The sequence below is a fragment of the Narcine bancroftii genome, chromosome 2 (assembly GCF_036971445.1).
Source record: "Narcine bancroftii isolate sNarBan1 chromosome 2, sNarBan1.hap1, whole genome shotgun sequence".
NCBI lineage: Eukaryota > Metazoa > Chordata > Chondrichthyes > Torpediniformes > Narcinidae > Narcine > Narcine bancroftii.
This window is the reverse complement of record NC_091470.1, coordinates 299,297,317-299,320,031: the sequence shown is the minus strand read 5'-3', so window position 1 is coordinate 299,320,031 and position 22,715 is coordinate 299,297,317.

The window sequence follows — 22,715 nt, the reverse complement described above, 5'->3', positions numbered from 1 at the left end:
GGTTAATTTGCTCCTAAATCTCCTGCTCTTTCACATTAAGCCAATTCTGGTGGAGAACCCAAAAAAAACCAAAATCCAATTGCAGTAAGATGCACCTCTTTGATATCTCCACCAGAAAAGTTATTGAAGGTCGTCTTCAGACATTCCCTGTTAGTGATCAAAAAGATTCTCCCTGATTCAATGTGCTATGAAAATGGAGGGAGCCACATTGACTACAATTCAGAGTCTTTATTCTTCTTACAAAAGCCTTTAATTTTATTCAACAAGCAGGACTGCTGTCTAGATGTGACTGTCCTCAGAAATCCACCTTGATTCTCTTTCACTTGCACTGCAAACCTCATTTAAATCAGAACAATTGTGCGATTGAGAAAAGCTGGGTCATTCTTTCAATCCACTTCTCAATCTTTCTCATTCAGAGTACTTGCAGCTCACCTTCAACAAGCTCATGTTCAGGTTGAAATAATCTGCTGGATGATTGGGAGACCATTCCAATTATGTCCAGCTTCATTCCTTTTTTTTCACAACTTTATTTGTTCGCTCAACAAGGTTATTACATACAGTGGGAAAAAGATACATATTGTGAACAATAAAAAAATTAATATAAAAAGGGAAAAAGAAAAGGAAAAAAAAAAGAACCCCCCCTCTCTCAGCCAGCTCTCTTTAGGAGAGTCAAAAAGAAAAAAAAACCTAAAATATAAACTAAAAGATATTCACTAAAATCTAATCAAAGTAAATTTAAATGTAAATATTCTGATTATAAAGACCACTTATTAAGAAAAAAAGAATAATTATCATGTAAAACATATGTAATTTTTTCCATTACCAAACAAGTTTTCATCTCATTATGCCATTTGTTAATATCAATCACATTAGCTTTTGCCATGTACTTGCTATACATTTTTTTGCTACAGATAAAGCTAAATATACAAAAACAATCTGAAATTTATCTAGTCCCAAATCTTTCAAAGGTTTCAACTTACCCAACAAAAATATTGTCGGGTCTAAAAATATTTTAATCTTATAAAAATGTTCCAAAAACAGTTGAATTGCTTTCCAAAACAATTGTATATGTACACAAAACCAAACAGGATGAAAAAAAGTTCCAACCGAATTACCACATCTAAAGCAAGAGTCTGATTCACTAAAACCATTTTTTTAAAAACTTTTCAGGTGTTAAATACAATTGGTGTAAAAAATTATAATTAGCCATTGCATAACGAACATTTATCAATTTAGTAACACTATCATGACAGATATCTAACCAGTCATCCTCAGAAAAAATGAAATTAATATGATTGTAATTCAAAAGGTAAATCTTTATATATCAAAATTGCTACTCCCTTAGCTTTAGAGTTAAATGAAGAAAAAAAAAACTTGTCCAACCCAATCCCTCTTCAATTTCATACTTTCTCTTTCATTCAAATGTGTCTCCTGTAGAAAAGCAACATCAATTTTCATCTTTTTGATATAGGCCAAAACTCTCTTATGCTTAATCGGGTTATTTAATCCCTGAACATAAAAAGTAGCAAATTTCAAATTTGACATACCTAATACAAGTACTAAATCCCAAAAATAATCACAAAATTAATAATAATAAAGAAAAATTTTTTGTTATATATAGGACCCTCAAATTAAATCCAGTTTCATTCCTCATACTGCAGTGTATGGTGAGCACTTTCAGAAACTGAGCTCCCAATCTTTGCTGACCCCATCACAAGGGTGCAGGGAAAATGACCATGGACTACATCAGCAAAGGTGCTCCAACAACCTGTCCCAAAAAATAATCCGCAGGTAACCTTATCATATTCCTTTGCATTCCACTGATGATGTTGACACATTGAGGATCATTCCCATATGTACATCATTGGTTTTATCTTATCAAACTTGATCCAGTTTAAAACTCAACAAAATAAGTTATATTAATACCACAGAAAAAATCCCCGTTATCCGGAATTCAAGCAACTGGCAAAAAAAAATCACAGAAAATAAATAGGTAAAACATATGGGAGTTTAAAATTGGTGCCCCAGCAGTTAGTTCATCAATCATTTCAAGCAACTGGCAAATACATTTATCTGGCATCTACCAATCCCCATAGGTGCCGCATACCGGCAGTTTTACTGTACTTTAAAAAGCAGCTCCCAGAATCCCACTCTGTCCTGACTATGCATGGCTGGTGTAGACGTTAGTACCATACTATTACAGCGCCAGTGACCCAGGTCTGAATTGGGTGTTGTCTGTTTGGAATTAGTATGTTCTCCCTTTGATCATGGGGTTTCTTCTGGGTGCTTTGGTTTCCTCCCATGCTCCAAAGACAGAGAGGGTTGGTAGGTTGATTGATCACATGGGTGCATTTGGCCAATGCAGGATTATAGGTCAGAATGGCTTATTACCATGCAGAATCTCTAAATTAAATTAAATAGCAACCGAAGTTAAGAGAATACTATGGAAATCCAAATTCATCACACCTCAAAATAGCTGGATGGTCAGCCGCTTAAATCTTTATCATCCAGAAACAAAATCAGAGTTTATCGTCATGAACATGTCACAATTTTTTTTTGCACCAGCAACAGCCCTTATGGATATTGCTATAAATTACATTTTTTAAAATAAGTTCATGCAGCAATATAAGAGATAAGTAAGGTAGTGTCTGTGGTTTATTGTCCAGTCAGAAATCTAATGGCAGAGGGGAAGATTCATACCAACTCAACGCTATGATATCTTGTCTCATTTTAAGGAGGTTGAATGACATTGGAGACAGGGATGTTCAGAAACTGGAAGCAGCAAATCCACAGAGGGAGATTTGAATACAAGGATGAGGATTTTGAATTTGATGCGCCGCTTCTCTGGGACCAATATAAGTCAGTGAGCACAGGTGTAGTTGTGAACATTGATTATGTTTCAGGTGCAGGTTCTGCAGAGAAATTCCTCTACAGTTGTCACCTTGCTTTTCTAATCCAGTCAGCATTAAGGCAAATTTATTTTTCTCATTTGAAACCAGGGAGGACAGGGTTCTAAAACATAGGCTCAGAAACCAAAGTTCAATATGTCTGGAAATCCATGATGACGTAGCTGTGTTTCCTCTAAAAAGCCATACATATTGGAAGTTAGTTTTCACAGAACCAATCATCACATGCACTCTTGTAGAAATGGAAGAGGTCACCTTTGAATGTCTTCAGAGTTGGTGGAAGAATAAGACTGGAGAAGCAGCAACAAGGAAATAACAGAAGATTACAAAGCATTACAGGAGAAAATGAGGGTACCAAAGTATGAAAAGGCCCTAGTTCTGTGAGTGTGCATTACCAAATATTGGCAACTGCACTGAAGACAATGCTTTTATTTAAAAAAAAATTGCTGTGGGTCTGGAAGAGATTTCTAAATCTCTTCTGCTTGCCAGGAGGTGCCAGGAGCTGGAAGCTGCAAATATGACACATTTATTCAAGGAAGGCAGCAGAGATAAACAGGTAATTACAGGCTTGTAGTCAAAAGGGAAGGGTAGGGAGTTAAAATTCTGAGGGACAAGATTAATCTCTACTTGAAAAGACAATGATTAATCTAAGGTAATTAGTCTGGTTTTGTTCAGGGAGATCTAGTCTGACCAACTTGATTGAATTATTTGAAAAAGTAGCCCTATGATTAATGAATGCAATGCTGCTGATGTCCACATGCACTTCATTCCCACACAGGAAACTGGGCCAAAATATCGTGTGATGAGAGTAAATTGATGAAATTGAACTCACAATTAATTTGGTAACAGGAAGTCTGTGATTCATATTTTACAACAGCAATCAGTATTGGGACTCCTACTGTTTCCTACATAAAGGATTTAGATTTATATGTCAAAAGTTCGATTTCTAAGTTTGTAGAAAACATGAAAATTGGTTGTGTTGTTTGACAAAGAGGATGGTAGTCTTAGGTTATAGGACAAAATTGATGAGTTAGTTAAATAAGCACTTGAATTGCAGATGGAATTTAATCCTGATACGTTATGTAATTAAACATTTTGGAAAGACAAACTAGATGAGAGCATACACAGCATATTGTGGGACCCTGGGATATAGTGAGAAACACAGGAACTTTGGTGTACCTGTCCATGTGCCCCTGAAGGTAGAAGCACTGTTAGATAAGGTGTTTAAGAAGCATACAGGATTCTTGCCTTCATTACCCATGGCATGAAATGTAAACAACTTTATAAAATATGGGTTAAGCCATAGTAATTTCTGATATTACCACAATATCAATAATGTAAGGGAAGGAAGAAATCACAAAGGATTGGAGGTAAGAAAGTGAAAGGACAGGAGCAACCCTTTTAAAACAATGTTGTTCTGTGTGTTCCCAAACTTCAAACAATGCAAACTAATTTGTGAGCAAAGATTTAAAGGAGCTTTGCAAAAGCTTACAATTTTTATGCATGTCTAAATTAGATTAAATGCCTAAATCAATTTCTGGATTGGTACGATTCACGGCAGGTTAGGATACTGGATTTGCATCTGGCACCATCTGAAAGGAGTTTCTGCGTTCTCTCCCTGTCTGTGCGAGTTTCCATTTATGGTGATGGGTTACTTGGATGACACCATCGTGATTGGCAGGTCCACGGGTGAAACACAGAGAGCAGTGAATACCATTACGACGCTGCTGCAGGAACTGGGGTTTATTATACACCCAGAAAAATCAGTCCTCAGCCCAAACAGAGAAATTAAATTCCTCGGGTTCCTCTTAAATACGGAATCTATGAGAATAACCCTGCCAGAAGATTAAAAAGGTGGAAATTCTTCAGACTTGTAGTGCTTTGATGCAGAATCTCATCCCTCTATACGGATGGTCCTCCAGAATGGAGGACCATCGCCTTCCCAAGATCGTGTTATATGGCGAGCTCTCCACTGGCCACTGTGACAGAGGTGCACCAAAGAAAAGGTACAAGGACTGCCTAAAGAAATCTCTTGGTGCCTGCCACATTGACCACCGCCAGTGGGCTGATATCGCCTCAAACCGTGCATCTTGGTGCCTCACAGTTTGGCGGGCAGCAACCTCCTTTGAAGAAGACCGCAGAGCCCACCTCACTGACAAAAGGCAAAGGAGGAAAAACCCAACACCCAACCCCAACCAACCAATTTTCCCCTGCAGCCGCTGCAACCGTGTCTGCCTGTCCCGCATCGGACTTGTCAGCCACAAACGAGCCTGCAGCTGACGTGGACTTTTACCCCCTCCATAAATCTTCGTCCGCGAAGCCAAGCCAAAGAAACCAAAAGTAATTAGGAAATTGGTGGCTGCTTTCCTGGCTGTTCAGTACGGTCCGTTAAAATATAGATTCCTGGAAAGAGATAAAGTACAAGCCTTAAAAAGCACCAGGGGTCATTTTGATAGACCTATGTGCATAACGCAAGAGACTAGAGCAGAACTTGCGTGGTGGACGACAAATGTATTGGAGGCTTCCGCCATGATGGAAATTAGAAAGTTTGATATGGAATTCTGATCAGATGCTAGTGGTGAAGGATGGGGCACCAACTCTACGTCTGTATCACGAGCCAGTTACATGATGTAGACGTCAAACCTCCCATTTTATTCAGGTATTCTACTCCTGAAGTGTCGTCTAACCTCATCAACCCATGTATACCCCTTTTCTTTGCACAGAAAAACTTCAGTGCTAACTGAGCTGCCAACATTTCTCGGAAGTTAATATCAGATGTTGATGCCAGTCTAATCTCTTAATTAGTCCATCTGCCACTGACAGAGGTAGTTAAGTCTGTGGTGCCCCATCCTTCACCACTAGCATCTGATCGGAATTCCATATCAAACTTTCTAATCTCCATCATGACAGAAGCCTCCAATACATTTGTCATCCACCACACAAGTTCTGTTCTAGTCTCTTGCGATAAGCACATAGGTCTATCAAAATGACCCCTGGTGCTTTTTAAGGCTTGTACTTTATCTCTTTCTAGGAATCTATATTTTAGCGGACCGTACTGAACAGCCAGGAAAGCAGCCACCAATTTCCTAATTACTTTTGGTACTTTCCGTATAGAGGGATGAGATTCTGCAATCAAAGCACTACAAGTCTGAAGAATTTCCACCTTTTTAATCTTCTGGCAGGGTTATTCTCATAGATTCCGTATTTAAGAGGAACCCGAGGAATTTAATTTCTCTGTTTGGGCTGAGGACTGATTTTTCTGGGTGTATAATAAACCCCAGTTCCTGCAGCAGCGTCGTAGTGGCGTTCACTGCTCTCTGCGTTTCACCCATGGAACTGCCAATCACGATGGTGTCATCCAAGTAACCCATCACCATATGTCCCTCCTTTCTGAGCTGGGAGAAAACTGATTTCAGAAATCTGGTAAATATTCTGGGCACAGAACTAAATTCATTAGGTAGTGCCTTATATTGCCACAATTCGTCCTTCCAAATAAACTTCAGGTACTTTCTAGAGAGCGGGCGTATAGATACTGAACAATAAGTATCTTGTAAATCGACGAATGCTATAAAATAGCCCTTATGTAATAAAGGCATGATCAAGAACTTTTGGTATTTTCTGTGCAACTTTTGTTTTTTTCCTTTCATGAAACTATTGTACAAGCCTACTGTAGTCTCAAAATCATCACTTAGGTCTGGGTGTGACTTTGCCCACTGCAGTGCAAATGTTTTTATTTTATTTTGGGTGACTATGTAGCAAATCTTGCCTCTGTTCACCTACCCATTCTGTAATATGATTTTCCAACTCTGGCTAATGAGTGATTCCTTTTTGGAATTTTTCTTAAAGTCTCTTCTTTCTTTCTTCCTCTAATCTCTTACCAACTTCTCATGCACATCAAATTTTCTTACGGCAGCGCAGTTGTTGGTTTTCTTGGCCAGTTCTATAATTTTTAACTTAAAACTCGTTTCATTTTTTCGTCATGTTTGGTGTTGTGTTGATGGATCCTCCATGATAGCAATCACCTCCATCCAATTCCCAGCTGATAAATCTGTGTGATCTATGGGGGTCAACGTATATGCTGGTCAATGGCCCATCTCAGGTATCGCGAGGTTTGGGGGTTGATTTATACGTCAGTTAATTGGGTACCTCAGGCAGCCAGAAAATGGGGGTCGACTTATATGCTGGTTATACCATAAAACCCTTAAAATGAGGCTGAAAAAGGAGGTTGACATATGCTGGTCGACTTATATGCTGAATTATATGGTAGTTAACTGCATATCTTCTTAAAGGCTGAAATCTCGTACCTGAAAATAAATGGGCAGAGCATCAGATCATGGCTGGATTGTGCTGAATGACAGCACTGCCCACACACACAGCTACACGAATACCTTCCACTCTCTCAAGAAAGCTGCTGATACACTCATGGGCCCATCCTAGTCATACTCTCTTCTCCTTCTTTCTGTCGGCCAGAAGATACACATGCTTTAGAACACAAGCCTCCAGATTTATTTCTTGCTATTACCAGATTCTTAGTAGATCTTTAGTAGAACAGTAGATCTTTCAATAGCAAATGATGATGCCCTTGCACTAATTTTACTGTTCTTTGCAGTAAAATCATTGTAATTTTCTTTATATCCTGCCCTATTTAGTCTAACACTACTCATGCTGCAGTTTATTTCTTTGTTTATTTGTTGTTGAAGCTGTGAGTTGAGTTGTCTGACTAATATGAAAGTACGTGACAATAAATAATTCAATTCAACATAGCACTGGACTTGCTTGCATCTAAGTGAGAAATCTTGCTAGCTGAAATTCATCTGGAACTCTGCAGTACAATATAATTGGGTCACTTAGTAATCAACCTCTGCACATGAAATTCCCCTGTGAAACTCGACTGATCGGCTTTGACGTTTATCAGATTTGTCAAGGTTTTCCAATGTTCCTGACATTCAGAACTATTTAAAAAATTAAGATCTGAAGAAAATTAGAATTAACTTTTTCAAAAATTATTGAAAGAAACATAAGAACTTGCACACTTAGAACCTCACTAAAAATATTAATGCAAACACAAGTAGTTTTTAAAAATAGGTTTTTATTCTTCCATTTCATCCTAATAGCTGTGAACACTGAGTTCCCCAGTCTGCCTAAATCCTGCAGGGGATAATAATAAATAACCAAGATTTTAAATTAAAACTGACCAAAGATATTGTCTAAATTCTTTAGGATGTTTGTCAACGGCAGACCATTTAAAGAATAAAGGCCCAGAACGCAAAGATAAAACAGTGCTAATTGAAACAGCAATGATGGAGTAGAAAGATGGAAAATTATAAAGAGGAAATTAATTTTTATTAGCATTATTTACACACAGTAGAAGCCAATTCTGACCATTTACACCGCGCTGCCCAATGGCACCCAAATTAATCTAGACCCCATATGTTTTGGAATGGGAGGGGTGGTTGGGAGGAAATCGGAGCACCTGGGGAAAACCTATGCAGATACAGTGAGAATGTACAAACAGCTTCCAGACTGCACCAGTTGCGCTAGCTGCTATGCTGACGGTGCTGCTCTTGCTAACCTTGTTAGGGATAGGTCAGAATTAGAATTGTAGCACGACAAAGTTATTAATGAGCGAGACTGAGACTTTCTTGAGAATTAAATGCACTGGGAGTGGGAAGTCTGTGAAGCCAAATGAGCAGATTTAACTTGGAATTAGACAATAGCACAGGGGACTTGGTCAAGTTGGAATTTTACTAAATAATGTCCATGGAGGCATATTGTAAAAGTGAGATATTAGGAGAATAAAAGTCATGAATTTATGATAAAATAACAGCGAGAATAAAGTAAGCTGAACATGAACTGGAGGAAGTAATTAATAATTGGTAGGCTAATGGATTCAAAAGTATGTCTATTGCCAGTATTCACTGTGATCAGTATATTATACAGCTACAGTTCAAGAGCTAGCCATTCTACTTTGTAGTATTTGACAATGTATCAAGTGTTTTGAACAGTCTCTAGCTGTTTTAATTTGATCTAAGGACATTGAGAGTTGCTTTCAGAAAGAAAAATAGAAATATAAGCAAGATCAAACACGAGCATTATCTCTTAGTGCTGAAAGTAATCAGGAAAATTACATCTGGCTGAAATATTTTCCTCCCTGATTATGAATCCCAAATGTGGCAGCTGGCTCAAACTTGAGATCTTCTTGGTTTTATTCTAAATCTATTTACCTTTGACACCCCAGGCCATTAGGGAGTAACTTTCACCTCGACCTGAAGAAGGACATCACCATATAATTAGGTCTAGAAAGAACTGCTTGCTGAATAATTCATTTAAATTAAACACAACAATTTTAATGCATACAGCACACGAGCCCATGCCACCCAATTACACCCATTTAACCAATAACCCCGGTACTTTTTGAAAACCAGAGTACTCGGAGGAAACCTACACTGACAGGGAGAATGTAAAAACTCCTTACGGGACTCGAACTCCTGCCCGATCACTGGTGCTGTAACAGCGTTGTGCTAACCACTATGCTAACGGTGCTTTCCCTTGCATTTTTTTTGGCTGAAATTAGTCCTTGGTGGCTGTGACATGATATACATTTATTTACATCATTCTATTAGCTCAATTTGGGACACAAGCATTAGATTTTACTTTAAGCGATGTTGATTATAACAGAAGGGAATGATACAAGTCCTTACTCAATGAGTAAGCTTTGAATATTTGGCAGAAAAAGCTATCTCCATAACTGAGCAAAGAATTATAAATATTCATTGATGTATAAATAATGCTGATGGTAGGATAGAAAGCCATCTCTCCAATTTTGCAGATGGCACAAAGATAGGGTAACACTCTAATCAGTGTTGCCACAGGAATAAAATCTCAAAGAAAAATTAGTAGTTAAAGTAAAATGGCAAAACTGTGGGAAATGTATTGGTTAAGGAAAACTTGACTCAAAAGTAATTATTGAAAGATCTATTGGCTGAGAATAAATCTGGGCATTTATATTAATATTTAATCTATGAAGCAATTGCAGTCCCAGATGATTAAATTATCCATTTTGTTCAATGGCACAATAAGTTGCAGTTTAATTTTAAATCTAGAATTGTTTTTATTGGACTTTGACTTGCACACATTTTCTTCAATTGGTGAATTTGACACAACGGTCATTTGAACCTTTACTTCACCAGGGTCAGGCTTTTCTTTAAAATAAATTTGTTTTGTAATGTGAGGATAAATTGAGATAATCTATTATTGGAGGTAAAAGTGGAAGATCGATGAGCATCCTAAACGGTGAAAAGCTGACAATGCCAAAGAAACTGGGAAACAATTAAGTTGGGGGGCGGGGGTGGGTGGTTCATTATCAAAGATCATGAAAAGTTCATGGACAGTTACAGAAAAGCATCAAAAAATGAGTTCTATGCTGGCCTTTGTATCCAGAGGATTGGAGCACAGGGATTCAGATTTTTATGACGGTGCACAAGATCATGAGGGGAATAGACTGGATGAACACACAGAATCTTTTGCCCAGAGTAGGGGAATTGGTAACCAGAGGACAAACAATTAAGGTGCAGGGGAAGAAATTTAATCAGAACCTGAGGGCTAACTGTTTTTGCATAGAAGGTGGTGAGTGTACAGAACAAGTTGATAGAGCAGGTGGATGAAGCATGTACTATTGCAATGTTAAAGAAACATTTGGACAGGTATGTGGTTTTGAGGGTTATCGACCAAAAACAGGGAGGTGGTACTAATGTGGGCACTTTTGTTGGCATGGGTAAGTTGGGCCATGTGTTATGACTCTATGACTCTAATTGTGTAAATAATGGTTGGACGCCCCTAGAAGGCAATAAACACTTCAAAGCACCAAATATCAGATCTTGAGGGAGTGAATGGGTAACGATACTGAGATTCCAGGAGTTAAATTATGATGAAGGATTACAGAAAATGTCAGAGTGCATTTATTGTTTCTTTAAGACAATAAGATGAATTAAGGGTGGTTAGAGAAATACTGTTAAAATGCCAGTGATTGGAACCGGGGTTCAAATCCAGTGCTGTCTGTAAGGAGTTTGTCTGTGTCGGTTTTTCCCAGGGGCTCCAGTTTCTTCCCACCATTCAAAGTGTACCAGGGGTGTAGGTTAGTTGGGTATAAATAGGGCACCATAGACTCGTGGGCTGAAATGGCCTGTTACCATTCTGTATGTCTAAATGTTAACATTTAAATTAAAAAAAATAAAATTTAAAAGATAGTGTAGATTAAATTACACTCTCTTAGCTGGTAGAGAAACTTGGAATAGGAATTATTGTGCCAATATAAGGGTCCAACTTTTTGGAATAAAGTAATTCTCTGGTTGCAAACTTGGAAAGGTTTAATATTTCTTTTTTCAGAAGTGCCTATTGCTCCTGTATTAACTGTTCATTTTAATTTAAGATTGATTTTTTTCACCAAAGGACATAGTGAAATGGAGTTCAGCCAAAGATGGTGCTGCATGTTCTTTTCTCTGAATTACACATTATGAACGATGAAATGTCACATAATAATTTTGAATCGTTTATTTGAAGATGCAACAACAATAATTGCAGAACTTGATGACTTTGCATCCATTCGATAATCCACAAACTATTTTTTTCATTGGCAAGGGAAAATAAAATATTTGACATTCACATTTTCAGGCATTTACATCAACATTAAGTACAATAACATCATTTAATTTAAACTGAAAACATTGTGTTTTGAACTTGCATATTTTTATCTTTAATTATAGAAATTGACCTGGATGCAATTTGTTCCTTTGCCCAAGGACAGGCAATTTCTTTATTATTGCAAACGAATCAACATTTCAATTCAACCTTCCAATACTGTAATACCTAATGCATTCGGAAATGTCCTGTATTTGAGCCCAGTCTGGAATGTTAATCTAGTGCACAAAGTTGATAGTGATCAGGTAAATGGGGCTGAATGAATTGTTATCAATAATGGAGTTCACCCGATGACCATCCATGCAATGAAGACAAAAAAAAATCATTCAAATAACAGAAGTGGCATTACAGATGGAATTTAATTTTAAATAAGTTATATTTGAATTAAAGCAAATTATCATAAATGGATGGGAGTTTAGAGTTTTGTTTTGTGAGTTAGTTCCACGAAAGATGTTTGTGGCCAATGAGAGTGATTGTGATAACAGTGGCAAGAGAAAGGCAGAAACTGGTTGCCTCCCCACTCCATCCCCTCCCCACCACCCCCCCCTCCCTCCCACCTTGTTCTCCATTTGCCTGAAGTGGAATGACAGGGGAGGGAGAAAGAATGCAATCTAAAAATATAAGGAATTATATCCTTGACAGAGATTAAGTGTAGCTGGCAGCGGCACATTAATGGGGATTTACCTGTATTTCCAGTAATCCGAAGCTACTTCTAATAAGGAGATTAAAATGAAGCAGTTTGTTTGTATATTGGTGAATAGTCTTAGCTCCACACAGTGCTAATGCGAGTTGATGGTTTTCCACATGTGATAGAGTTTTGGTCTCAACAGAAAGCAGACACTGCAGACATGATATAAACAAACTAATTGTACATGCAGCCATACAACATTATGATTAATTTCACATTTATTCTGACTATAATGGACATAGACTGCAAGAAGTGACAGAACATTGATAGGTTTAACACACAATATATAATTGCATTAAAATATGGATAGACAGGCAACATATTTTTTTGAATTATGCATTATTGGATCAGAAAAATGGTCCCATTTGAATGTGGAAAAGATTACTATAAGTAAGTGTTATCTAAATTAATTTATATCAATGTTTTAATTAATTTGCATCAGTTCAAAGTGTTTTAAATAGATTTATTATTTTTAACATCTTAAAATAATTTTAAAATATTTTTGATTTTTAAGTATTTCTATTTACTTCGATGCTGATTATCAGACATATAAATAAAAGGTTTAACAGTACAAATTACTAAGCAACTAGATGGTCCAGAGCAGGGACTTGCGTTCTGTTACCTGAGGACCAGTCACTGCTCAGCGAATGCTCCATGCTGTGGATGATGATAGCGGCAAGACCGCAGCTGGAACTGGAAGGCTACATGGCCTCATGTCATTGCAGGGAAAGTTCAGGAGACATAGGGGAGACACAGTCTGGGTCAATCACAATCCTTCCTCTTTTTGTTTGTGCTCACTGCCCCTCCCTTACTTTGTACCTACCACAAACATAAAATTTTCTACTTTCAGGTTGCTCACTCCCTTTTCTGTCATTCTCCAGTCTGAAGATGGGGTGCTGTCCATTTAACCTGCATTGGGCCTGTTATAACAAAGCAGAAAGAAGGCTCTGAGATAGATCAGAATGGGAATAGGATGGAGAAAACAATTTTAGCAGGCAACAGGAACCTCATTGTCCCTATGGACAGAACAGAATTGCTCCACAAAGCAGTCACCCAATCAGTGTTTGGTTTCTCCAATGTTCAAGAGGCCATATTGTAAACATCACATGCAATTCACTAGATTGGAAAAAATGGAAGTGAACAGCTGCTTCACCGAGAGTTCCTGGATGGAGGGAAAGGAAAAGATATTGCATCTCCAGTGGTGTCAGAAAGTGCTGTAAGAAGGGGTATGATTAGAAAGGATGGATGAGTGAGTCATGAAAGATAAGTCCCTTTAAAATACTGATGGAGGGGGCAAGGGGAATCTTGTGATGGAACCTTGGAGGTGGCAGAAATAGCAAACGATTGCTCTCATTGAACATGAAGGCTGGTCAGGAGGAAGATGAGAAAAAAAAGGAGCTCTATTTTCCTCCTCCATCTTTACTTTCTCCCACCTTGCCTGTTAAATTCATGGAGTCATGGCATCATGCATTTCTTTCCCAATATTTCTACTATTAGTTCTCATATTTCTTTAGGATATAGGAAGTGGCCACTCATCCCATCAGATCCACACTGGCTCTCACAACATTTCCCCCAATTTATTTCCCTGCCATCTGTTCTCTGACATGTCCATCAATTCCAACCACCGAGTTAGTTTTGGGGCTACTTATGGTGCCAATTCTCTTAATAATCAGTACGTGGGGGATAAAAGAAACTTGTCCATGTGGGGAAAACTTGCAGGTCACAGGCAAAGCATGCAAATTCTATATATTCAGGATTAAACCCCTTTCAATGAAACTGTGAGAAGGCTGCACCATCTGCAGTACACACCATGAATATATGCTGCATGCAAGTGCCATGACTCATTGAAAGCACTGAATTTGGGAAAGAAAACTAAAATTGAGAATGAATGGTGTCAAAGTGTTTTGTGCTTCTGCCAGAGTCCTGCCATAATTCTGCTTTAACAAGCACAGACTTTGCCAAGATATGGCGAATCTATGTTACATGCCAAGCAGAAGCAGTATGGGGTCCAATTTCACTTCCTGTGGCTCCAATACAAGATCATCTCTCAAAGAAACCTATAAAGAGAAGCACAGTGCAATAAATATAAGGAGAATACACCCTCCTGAAAAAGTTTGGCCAATTTTGCTCAATATTGCATGTTTAATCATGAATGTTATCATAATTTGTATCCTTATTTGATATCCATACAGAGGGTCATATGAAAAGTTTTGTTTACTTTGTTTTTTCCTGTTGTTTGATGAATTACTGCAATGGGGAGCTGAATCACATTGCTAATGAAGATACATTGTCAATTTTAAGGATGTATGGCTGATTAGAGATGAAATAATTGGCGTCCAAATCACTGAATAAGGAAGGAGAAAATAAATTAGAACCCCAACATATAATCTTAAAAAAATGATCTTCCTGAAATGGGATTAACTCAGAAAGACATCTTGGTTGGCATGAACTACCATATATACTTGTGTAAAAGTTGATATCATGTAAAAGTCAACCCCTATTTTTGGCCAGAATGTCTGTAAACCACTCCTCTAAAGCATTCATAGTTTCAGGGTATAACTAAAAAATGCAAGGAAACGCAATATGTTTGCATACAGTTGTTCCTACTTTTTTTTGTTAGCAGTTCTGTTTGATGTTAATAGTTTTATTTCCTATCCCTTTAAAATTGCTTTTGCTTCACAATGAGCATCCTCACAGGATCTCATCAGTATCTTTACCGTTGATGCTGAAACCAGCGAGAGAGGTGTGGTTCACCCTGATAACAAGAGGGGAAGGCTTTTTGGCTGTGAACATGTGGTGGTGAGGTGCAGAACCAATGTGCATGTGCAGAATCAACTGAGAGAGTGCAATTGCTACAGTGGTCAAATTGTGCTGACATTATTGTTGCAGAGTGTTGAAATTTGCAATTGATGACTAATGTCACCATGCACCCAATTTGATGCACCTCAGATGAGCATCTGCTTGATGAGAAGTAATCTCTCATTCTGTATCATTCCCTTTTTTTGTTATTTATTTGTTTAGAGATCATTTGGACGTCATAAACTGATATGGTTTTTTGGATTCTTGTGTGTATTTCAGATCCTCAGAAGTAATATCAACCTCATAAATTTAACATTAAAAAATGATCGAGAAAATTTGACTTTTACGTGAATATATATGGTAGTTGGGCCAAAGAGTCTGTTTCTGTGGTGTTCAATAATTTTATGGCTCTAAGTGTTCTTGCCTATTAGAAGAACATAATGTTAGGGTTTTCTGAAGACTCTCACTCTGCCCTTGTCATCCTTACATCAGATAGCCTTCTAACACTTTCTGAATGCACATTCTGGATTAATGGTTATTCTGACAGACTAATGATGCTCATGTTTCTACGTCAATATTATAACATGCTTCATGAGATACAAATGAAAGGAGAAAAATAAGAAGGTTGGCCTAAAAGATGTGGGAACCAAATTGACAATATTTTCCTGAAAAACCTGCTTAAGGAAGAAATTCAGTTGCAACATTTTAAAGTGACATCAAGTGGGATCATACCCATTGAATAGTTCAGTCATGCAGGAGTTGAACTCTGAAGCTATTTTTTTTTCTTAGCTGATAATCCATTTAAAAATGGAATGCAGGGAAAACCAATGGACAAAAATGAGTACATTCCAATAATTCCACCTCTAGTGCAATGTCAATCAGTTAATGTATTTGCCGTTCTGAAGTCATAGCATAGAATTCATCTGGCCAACGATTCACATTCAATTAAAATATATCTATGATTCACTTTCTTTTCTTTCTTTGGCTTGGCTTCGCGGACGAAGATTTATGGAGGGGGTAAAAAAAGTCCACGTCAGCTGCAGGCTCATTTGTGGCTGACAAGTCCGATGCGGGACAGGCAGACACGATTGCAGCGGTTGCAAGGGAAAATTGGTTGGTTGGGGTTGGGTGTTGGGTTTTTCCTCCTTTGCCTTTTGTCAGTGAGGTGGGCTCTGCGGTCTTCTTCAAAGGAGGTTGCTGCCCGCCAAACTGTGAGGCGCCAAGATGCACGGTTTGAGGCGTTATCAGCCCACTGGCGGTGGTCAATGTGGCAGGCACCAAGAGATTTCTTTAGGCAGTCCTTGTACCTTTTCTTTGGTGCACCTCTGTCACGGTGGCCAGTGGAGAGCTCGCCATATAATACGATCTTGGGAAGGCGATGGTCCTCCATTCTGGAGACGTGACCCATCCAGCGCAGCTGGATCTTCAGCAGCGTGGACTCGATGCTGTCGACCTCTGCCATCTCGCGTACTTCGACGTTAGGGGTGTAAGCGCTCCAATGGATGTTGAGGATGGAGCGGAGACAACGCTGGTGGAAGCATTCTAGGAGCCGTAGGTGGTGCCGGTAGAGGACCCATGATTCGGAGCCGAACAGGAGTGTGGGTATGACAACGGCTCTGTATACGCTTATCTTTGTGAGGTTTTTCAGTTGGTTGTTTTTCCAGATTCTTTTGTGTAGTCTTCCAAAGGCGCTATTTGCCTTGGCGAGTCTGTTGTCTATCTCATTGTCGATCCTTGCATCTGATGAAATGGTGCAGCCGAGATAGGTAAACTGGTTGACCGTTTTGAGTTTTGTGTGCCCGATGAAGATGTGGGGGGGCTGGTAGTCATGGTGGGGAGCTGGCTGATGGAGGACCTCAGTTTTCTTCAGGCTGACTTCCAGGCCAAACATTTTGGCAGTTTCACTAATTTCCTAATAAATAGCAATGAATAGTAATGAATCATACAATTAATAATATGCATATATCATGAACTAATATCTATACCTTTCCTTGAAAGTGCGGTTGCAACAAATGAAGAGTGGTTGCTACTCAAATGATTCACTTTAGTTTTCATTAATTTTGAAGTACTGTCAATTTGCATTTGTTTTTAAATATCTCAGTTTTACCTATTTTTTATTTAATTTTAGTTCAGTGTATCCATTAATAAACCATAAAAAAGAATTACATACTTCTTGCATAGAGGATGGTGTAGGGATTATAATAAAAAGACAATGCTGGTGAAATTTAGTAGGTTAAGTAGTGGACTTTGCTATTCAGTTAAAATCTTAACATTTATCAGCCTCAGTACCAAAAAGTATTTTAATGCCTAATGTTGGGGTGGAAGGCTAAGTAATGTCCTGCTGTAAACAAAGATACGATAAACTAATTTTTCTCCATTATCTATTGGCTCCTGTTGTAATCTCTTCTTCAACCTGGCCCTTGCTGTTAATACAGGCCACCTACTGTGGGGATTTATCCAGACTTGATGCACCCCATGTAGTCAGGAGAGACTGATAATCCCGCCAGTGGCTCTTATCTCACCAAATTATGGTTTGTTGATCCTATCCCAGCTGGTGTAAATTGATCCCTTGGTGAGTTGTTGACAGCCCAAAGGCTAACAGGCTCCAGAGGTGGAATACCCAGCAGGATTAACATGAGTTGACTTCATTATTACACTGGTGAAGATGATCCCACTGTGGAGGCATAATGACTGACAAATCATGACTACCAGCAGTACCAATCTCAGGCTGTTTCTTTGACAGAAACAATAGAAATAATATTTAAATAAATATTGTAATAATAAACTTGATTCTTACAGGTTCTGTTTGTTTACTATGGGATGGATTGTTACAGTAAGTTCGAGGAAAGAATTAATAATTAGAAAAACATACAAGAGTTGAGTCCCACTGCTTTAAAATACAAACCAATACATTTATCTTTGTCTAAACGTGTGCATACTTGTGTATGACCATTATTAGTTTGCTCACATCTTCATTCAGTTAGAAGTATTTCAATGCATTCAACAATCAGTTGAAAAAGTTAGGTTGCAGGTGCAGCAGGTTATTAAGAAGGCAAATGGAATGTTGGCCTTCATCGCTAGAGGAATTGAATTCAGGTGTAGGGAGGTAATGTTGCAACTGTATAAGGTACTGGTGAGACCGCACCTGGAGTACTGTGTCCAGTTCTGGTCTCCATATTTGAGGAAGGATATACTAGCTTTGGAGACAGTCCAGAGGAGGTTTACTAGGTGGATCCCTGGGATGAAGGGGTTGACTTATGATGAAAGATTAAATCATCTAGGATTGAATTCGCTCGAGTTTAGAAGAATGAGAGGAGATCTTATAGAAAGATATAGAATTATGAAGGGTATGGATAGGATAGATGTAGGAAGGTTTTTTGAGCTGGCTGGGGTAACTGAAATGAGAGGACACAGTCTCAAGATTCGGGGGAGTAGATTTAGGACAGAGATGAGGAAAAATAGTTTTTCCCAGAGAATAGTGAATGTTTGGAATTCTCTAACCAGAGAAGTGGTTGAGGCTGCTTCATTAAACATATTTAAAATTCGATTAGATAAATTTTTACATGATAGAGGAATTAGGGGATATGGGGAGAAGGCAGGTAGGTGGAGTTAGGTCATAAGTTAGATCAGCCATGATCGTTTTGAATGGCAGAGCAGGCTCGATGGGCCATTTTTGGCATACTCCTGTTCCTATTTCTGATGTTCCTAAAAGATGAAGTTCTCCCTGTAAAATTCAACACATGGAGATTTCCAATATCGCTGGTCTTGAGATTTAATTTCAAACCAATTTCACAGTATTTGTCAATTCACAATGTAGAATTATAGAGAAAGTCTACAAGGGCATGTACTCTTCTTCAGGATTAGACATAGTACAAGATATAGAAAAGTAAATCTAAAATGTTACAGAAAATTATATATATATATGTCTGTAACAAAAATTTACCTTGTCGCTACAGATCAACACTTTTACACAGAGGTGAGATTCCTGGAATTATTTAGAAAACAATTAGATCCTACAGGAGCAAATGTTCTTATCTGTAATTATCTTGTGAGGTTTTACCACTTGTGGAGCTTTTGGGTAAGTGCACCTTGTCAAGTTCTTGGCATTTCACCAGTCTGATGAAGGCTTGTAATCCAAAGCAGTATTGTCTTTTATAAAATGTTCAATGGTTTCTTGTATATTTCTAGGACTTAGTCCTTTTTTTAAAAATTTTTAAAGTCCTGGTCTGTGTTTATCCATAATCAAAGATCAAAATGATAAGGAAATAAAAATAAGGGATTATAATAGGAAGCATAATTTCTGTTCTTAGTTACTCGATAGTGACCACTTCAGTGCTAGTGATTTTAGTTTGGCTCTCCCAAAGGAATAACCCAAATTAATTTCCCACTTTGTTTGCATTTGAGGAATAATCACATGGCAATTCATCAAATTTCACAATATTAAATGATGCATGTGCCAAAGTGGAACAACAGACACAAAAGCTAAACATCAAACAGTGTCTACGCTACATAAAATATCCAGCATGTAGAATTTCTAGTTTCCTGGCTCCCAGATGAGACGAATAACAGCAACAACATTTTGGAGAGCCATGTGCTGCCATGGCTTGGCATTGATTATGTCTGTAGTGAGGCAAGTCTCAGCCTCACTGGAGGTAACAACTTTGGATGAGACATTAAACCAAAAGTTTTAAATATAGTGAATCAGGATTTTAGATGTTCTCTCTGGACTAGAGGCAAACAACCCCATTTTACATTTTGATATTTATTTCCTCAGAAATACATCTGCACTAGTATCAAGAGATGTGAAGTCACCCTTCATGAGAATGATGCAGAAACCATAAGAACAGAAGAAACATGAGCAGGAGAAGGCCATCTCCACCATTTAGAAGCTGCATCTACCTCTCTTTCCCAATAACCCTTACTTCCCCTACAATTCAAATAATGGAGGTTCTGCTTCTTCCTTGAGCAGAGTTCCACAAATTCACTACTCTCTGGGAAGAGCAGGTCCTTCTCATCTCCATTCTAAATCCTCTTCCCTGAATATTGAGGCTATGTCTGTAAGTTCCAGACTCACTTACCAATGGGAAAAAAATTCCTGCCTGTATTTTACCTATCCTGTTCATAATTTGATATATTTATTTTCCAATGAGTATAGTTCCAGATCACTCAATCTCTCTTTATAGGCTATCTCCCTCATCTATGTAATCAATCTGGTGAACCTCCTCTGCACTGCCTCCAAAGCCAGTATGTATTTATGTTCAACCTTGGTTGACAGGTGATTTGACTTCCAAATAAGTTTCAGATGGAGAAGACCCGTGACCACCCACAATACACACATTCCAGGCAGGCAGGGAAACCTCATTTCCTCCACACACAACATTCCCAGCCCTCGGAAGTTGCATCACGCTGCCATCACTATGAAGATAATCAATAACTCAATGTGTATGTTTTAACTATGAGAAAAGGAAAAGAAAAAAAAGAGGTGTTAAAAACAAGATACTAATCCAGCGGATCAATATAGACACAAGTGCCTTCCATATGCTGGACAAGGCACATAATTATATCCAAAGAACCACTGACATCGCCTTACTTTCTCTTCTTTGCTGCTAGAAAACCACCAATTTCTTTGAAATTTTATTTGATTTAAATTTAAATATGCAGCATGGTAACTGGATCTTTCAGCTCATGGGTCCATGCCACCAAATTTTGTGCCATGCTCCTGGCAATAAATTCTGATTCTGATTGAAAAGCTGCAGAAAGTCTGAAATTCAGCACCTCTAGGTTCAGGAAATTATTTCCCACACCTCTCAGGCTTTGAACCTCACCTTGTTGCACTCATTATGGTGGGTTCCAACAGCACAAAAGATTTGTCGGTACTATTGAAAGTTATATTTGTACATTAGGATAACTATGAATATTTGACCTGTAACCATCTTATGTATATATGGACTCTTTCATTTCAATTCAGTTTTCTATTTTTATACATGTACCTGGTTGGCTGCAGCAAGTGGTGTATTGTACAATCTAAATAACAATATTATTCAAGCAGAAGGCAGCCAATCAGTTCATCATGGTATTAATAACTCTTTGAAAGAAATGTCCAATCAGTCCCATTCGATTGGCCCCTTGCCCATAAATGATGACAAGTCTTTTTTTCCCCCTTTACTTCAGGGCTTGAAAATTGGTTTCATGGAAATTAATTGAAAATTTTTGACATAGCCAGAAGGGCAGAGGTTATGCGATTGGAGGCCTGTAACCCATTGTCTACCACAGGGATTGGTACTCGGATATGTGTTCTGTGTTATTTACATGAATTATCGGAATGTGATTGCAAATTATTTGATTTGTAAGTTCATTAATGAAAGGAAGATTGACAGTGTGTGGAAAGCCTTTGAGGCTGGAATCTTTACCTATAAAATTACATTTCTCCATTGGTAAGGTGGGCAGATACAGGTCAGAGGGGGCTCAATCACCCCAAAAAATCCAGCTGTGGTACTTTGGGAGTAAATGTCTAAAATTTGCACAATAAATGACAGGACTCTGAGTGATATATTGTGCTTCAGCACAGTTAGATAAGGCAGCTAAAAAAACATACAACAAGATAGTTGACTTTATTAGCCAGGGCACAGAATATGAGCAAGAAAATTGTGATACATTTATATGAAACATTAGGTCATCCACAGATAGAGTACAGCCTGCAATTCTGGTCATTACATTGTAGGAAGCCTTTTAGAGCACTAGAGCCTTTGACAAATCTAAAATAGTTTTTTGTGCATATGTAACTAACAGGGTAGATAAGAATGTATATCAAAATGCTGGTTGTACTGTGAAAGGTTGGTTAATTAGCTACCATATTCCGCTCCATCCTCAACATCCATTGGAGCGCTTACATCCCTAACGTCGAAGTACTCGAGATGGCAGAGGTCGACAGCATCGAGTCCACGCTGCTGAAGATCCAGCTGCGCTGGATGGGTCACGTCTCCAGAATGGAGGACCATCGCCTTCCCAAGATCGTGTTATATGGCGAGCTCTCCACTGGCCACCGTGACAGAGGTGCACCAAAGAAAAGGTACAAGGACTGCCTAAAGAAATCTCTTGGTGCCTGCCACATTGACCACCGCCAGTGGGCTGATATCGCCTCAAACCGTGCATCTTGGCGCCTCACAGTTTGGCGGGCAGCAACCTCCTTTGAAGAAGACCGCAGAGCCTACCTCACTGACAAAAGGCAAAGGAGGAAAAACCCAACACCCATCCCCAACCAACCAATTTTCCCCTGCAACCGCTGCAATCGTGTCTGCCTGTCCCGCATCGGACTTGTCAGCCACAAACGAGACTGCAGCTGACATGGACTTTTTACCCCCTCCATAAATCTTCGTCCGCAAAGCCAAGCCAAAGAAAATATTCTAAATGGTTACCAAATGAAATAAGGGCTCAGATGGCCACAGATAGTGTATTTACACAAGGAGCAAATTATTTAAAGGAGAGAAAGTAGCAAGTTGGAATAAACACTTGTGGGGTATTAGGATAATAGTGTGTTGCCACAGGGATCAGAACTGGGCTTTCAGGAATTGACAATTTATATTAATGCGTAAGATGAAAAAAAACTGAGTGCAGTTTGTCACAGT